Source organism: Anser brachyrhynchus (assembly GCF_964034855.1).
Source record: "Anser brachyrhynchus genome assembly, chromosome: 6".
Lineage (NCBI taxonomy): Eukaryota > Metazoa > Chordata > Aves > Anseriformes > Anatidae > Anser > Anser brachyrhynchus.
The window spans coordinates 43092777-43097732 of record NC_137700.1 but is presented as its reverse complement, the minus strand read 5'-3'; positions in this window follow the sequence as shown (position 1 = coordinate 43097732).

The following is a 4956-nucleotide window of genomic DNA, read 5'->3' as shown; positions in this document are numbered from 1 at the left end:
ACCAACCCGGCCAGCAGAAGTCCAGCCTCCTCTCCGAGCTCCTCTCCAATTAGCTCCATCTCTTAATGAGTGACAGGTTTGTCACCTGGACCTAGGTATTAGCAGGGAAGGAAGCGTGCTGCTGTTCCACCCACAGCTGTGCGCTTCACCTCCTGCAATGGGTTGCCACAGCAGACCCTGCATTTCAGGTTGCGGATGGCTAGATTTCTTCCATGGTTCTTCACAGCCTTTTGGTGCCTTCTGTTGCAGCTTGTTCCCTGAGCAGGTTAATTTTACCAGCTCTCTGACTCCAACCAAAGTGCACTGAAAGCAGTTTCCAGCACGTCTCTGTTAGCGAAGCTCAGGCCTGCCATTTTAAGTTAGACCTAAAGCCCCAAGCTTAGCTGGAAGATATCTGTCCGGAGATTTGGGCTGAAAGCTGGAATCCAAGGCAAAAGTCTAAGAGACAAGAAAGTTTATAACAGAGCCATGGATAGGAATTGCTAAAATTGATAAAAAACCTGACCAGTAGGGTTAAATCTTCTTGTAGCCTGAAGAAGCATTAACAGTAGTGGAAAATAGAAGAGAGCACAGACTCCCTCCGCAGGAATATCTTTGACAGGGTATAGGAAGCTCGTGCCTCTGATTTAGACACCTAGCTTAGGTGCCTGAAGTTGAATAACCACCTTACTTTTCATTGCTAATCGTTGGTAATTTATGTGAGACAAGTTCACTAAATTCTCAGAGCCAAGGAACCTGACAAATGTCTGCTTTCCATATCTGAGCCCCAAGGAGCATTGTGCTACCTGAGCTTTGGCACTTAACAACCTCTGGCTTCAGCTGGTTCTTCCACGGTCTTAAAGATGTAATTTCCTCCCTTCCTCACAATGCCAGCAACTAACAGTGGATATGAACAGAATCCAGCACCGGGTACAGGGCTATGGCAGAGTAAGCTCCAAATGAGGTTTATCCATTAGATACCTTACATCCCGTTACAGTCGTTTGGTTGGCAGAGTCTAGCTGGTAGGAAACCACTCTGGTTCTCCCCATCCGTCCGGTAGCACAAGCTGTTTATTAAGATTGCATCCACGTCCATAACAACCTTGAGCAGCAGCAATACGGATTAACATTTGGGCAGTCAGACATTTTTCTTCCATGCAGTATTTGCACATGTTTTGCTCCTGGGACAGGTACCTCAATCTTACCATGATTGCATTACAAAGAATTGCTCTCGCATTACAAAGAATTTACATTTTGTTCTGCGAATTGTCCAGCTGAAGGCTCTGGTCACTCTTGTGTGTTTTCATTTCCTGGAGCAAAATATCACCTGTGCCATGCTGGGCATCATTTGTAGCATAAACCAGTTCCATCCACTAACTTTTTACTGCTTCTTGGAGTTAGCGTCAACTTCACTGACTGCAAAGTGCATGGGTACCTCCTCCTAGTCACCTGTGATACAGAGCGTTGGGAGGCTGTCCCTCAGGCTCAGCCCGTGTCCCTGCCCACCTGGGGGCACGGCGGCACCTCCAGGAGCAGCGGTCTGCCTCGATGCCCCCGACCACTGCCGTGTCCCCAGCCCCAGGGCTCGGCACGGCAGTGGTGCCCTGTGGGGGTTCAGCTGCCAACCAAGGCACAATCCTTGCAAGGTGAAAAGCATCGCCTGTAAAACATTGTGAACAGCTCAGCTTTATTAAATCAGTAATTCTCATTAGGCTTATTTAATATCACTTTTTATGGAGAGAGAACAGAGAGGATTTTTTTTTTTTTTTATATGTATGTATGTACCTACTGATTATGCACCTAAAAAACTCTAATATTGGTATATAAGGAACTGGGATCTGTGATTTACATTTGAGAAACATTTTAAAGGACAGACAGAATTTCTATCATGTGTATCTATTAGGTTTATGTGACAAATGAAATTTTGCTGGATTATTTATATTTTAAATATATCAGCTAAAGTATTTCAGTCCTGGACCTTCTTAAGTATTCGCTGCCTCTAAATGAACTGGATATGTTGTATAATGGAATTACTAGATTTGTATTAAATTGTAGCTTTGGGACCCATCACTGTGTGATGCTATCTACTTTCAACTGGCTTTGTTTATCACAGAGAAGGGAACTGAATTAGCATAAGATACTACAAAGTAGTAAAGGGATTTTAGCACCCTATCTGTTTGACCTCCTATTGACCTGGGCTAATTCATATTCTCCCTGGGATGCTGTAACAGGTCATTTTGTATTTGGAAAAAAATTAGGTCAAATTATGGAGCGGCATCTCTCGCCTCTTCTGCTGTGAAGTCAGGGAATTCCCCCTTCGCACATGTACAGCACGCACCAGTGGCTGTGCGCCTCCTTTAGAGCAAAATGAACTTTTATTTGTAAATTACTATTCAAGAGATTTGTATTTGTCTTACTTATTGCACTCGTGTGACTGCTGCAGTAAGTGTGACCACTGGCACTGTTGCTGGTGGCAGGAGCAGCACGGTGCTCTCGTGTGCCTCAGCCCGTGGAGGTGGCCTGGAGAAGGCTGTGGGATCCAGGCCCAAGCCCAGATGAGGAAGGCATATTTGACCTTGTTTAGGAAGGCAGAAATAATAAACACAGTGTACGCTTCATGTGGCATCTTGACACTCTGCACAGAGATGCCCTTCGTGAGAAGCCCATGTGTGTCTTTTGCTGCACCGTGTCCCTTGCAGTGCTCAGTCATTTGGCCCTTAGATGGGCTCCGATTCTTATGGCCTCCTCAGATCTCAGCTAGAGTTTTTGTATCCAGCCTTAAACTCTATCTGGGAAAAAAAAATAAAAAAAAATAAAAAAATAAAAAAAATAAAAGAGTCTTTAGTTGAAGGTTGTTGTTAGTAATTCCTGAAATTTAAGTCTATATTTTTTTCGGCAAAAACCATGAAATGAACTCCAGCAGTTGCTCTACAGTGCAAAGGGCTGATGAATTGCAACAGCAGCCCGCTTTATTCTCCTTAATAAGAAATTAGATCACAATAGGGATTTACGAAAATTACCTTGAAATGTTTGTGTGTTTGAGTGATTGCACAATTTGTGCTAAAATTATGTTGAATCATACGAGTTAGAGCATCTGCCTCTTTAGTTAGTCTATATGCTGCTTTAAAAATGCCCTCTTCTCCTTTAATAGGAGCCTGCTAATGAATGCAGAAGCTTAACCTTACAGACATTATTTGTTTGTTTTCCTTCCGTTTTTCTAAATTACATTGTTGCTAATTTTCTCAGGATTTTACAGCTTTCCGTGATGCCTTTATCAACTACCATTTCAGGTCAGAAGTATGCAGTTCATTGAGGAAGTGGATTAAATCTTAATATTTAGCCTTTCGGATAACCCATATCCCCGTACAAGTTCACTTAATTATTCACCGGTATCCTTTATTATACATGCAGTTTGCAGAAGCGCAGTTTTTTGCAGGAATGGGTGTCAGCCTCCCCTGGATGAGTGGCTGGAGCCCACCTGCCCCTGGCAGGGGTTTTAGGATGCCCACGCCACGTCTTTGGGAGGCAGGAGACACAGCCTGATGCACTGCATCTTGAATAACTTCAGGAAATCTTTTAAGTCAACCTTGTGTTTTAGTCAACAGGGAAGGTTTGACCTTTCACCTCCCAACAACCATCTGTTTCATTATTTATCTGAGGGAATCAGAGAGTTTTTGTTCTTTCACGAAAGTCCCTGACACCAAGATATTTTTAATAGCGGAAATTTTTCATTCTTGTCACTATTCCTTTTGAAAATACAGGTATTTTCATACAACACGTAGCTAATGAGTGAAACTTCAGAATCCAACCTTTCTCTATAATCACAGGAACAGGGATTAAAGAGGTCCCACTAGTGAGGAACATGAAAATTAATTATTGAGCTCCTTGTTTTATCCTCCCCATCTGTCTGATATTCTCAAGCACAGAAGGAGTTAGACAATTAAATTACTCCTCCTTTTACTTCATCAGGATGTTCCCTGTACCTTTCCTCTAACTCCAGAGGCTCCCAAATTCTGTCCATTTACCAGGACACATGTGTGCGTCTGCATGCCCAAGGGCAGGGGCATCCAGTTTTCCTGAATGCCAAGAATTCAGCCAAGCTTTTCAAAACAGCTACCTCTACTGAAGGCATTTAAGATAAAGTTTCTCCTTCTAAGGTTTAAACGAAATCCTTTCATGGAGAGATAAATATTGTAAAGAAATTGAGAAAATAACAAAATTATTATGAATGGTCTTTTTGCAAACAGAAATGCACAAAAGTAGGTGCACAGAGAGTAAAGACAGAGTAAAAAAAAAAAAAAAGAGGAGAGAGGGATGTGCACTTGATATGTCAAGTGTGGGGGTTGCATTCTTGTTTAAAAACACTCATGAAATTCCCTCAGAAGTCACCGGGAAGTGCCCCAGTGCATCTGCCCAGGGCAAAATTAGGCCCATTATATTTAGCTTTCCTGAGAAACCCTCGGCTTTGTAACATGTTTATATTTCTGTCATTATTTTTGGCAGCCAAACAAGTGAAGAATTTCATTTCTAGCAACTAGTTAAGACAGTTGAAGCAATTAATTTGTTTTATTTAACAATAAAGCTGTCACTCGGCAGTGCTGGGAACGAGAGCAACTCCAGCACGAGGCTGGTGGAGCCTTCTCCCTGCTCGGGAAGGAGAACTTCAGAGCTCTGTGCGTGTGTTTATCATCACTTTTGGCTCACTTGATATTGTTTTGCTTGAGGTGAAGCCAAAGGGTAAAAACTGCTAAAGTGGGCCCAGACCAAGATAAACACACATCCCTGAGACGTTTTTGCTGAGAGATCACAGTATGAATAAAGTATAATCCTTAAACTTTTGAATTATTTTCCCTTCAGCATGAGCTGCTGCGACTTACTTGGGTTAGCTGATCGGGAGACACACACAGGTAAAATTCAGTTTTAAATAAAACAGATGAAAACGGGGTGCTTGGGAAGTAAGCTTTCAGAGTAGGTTTG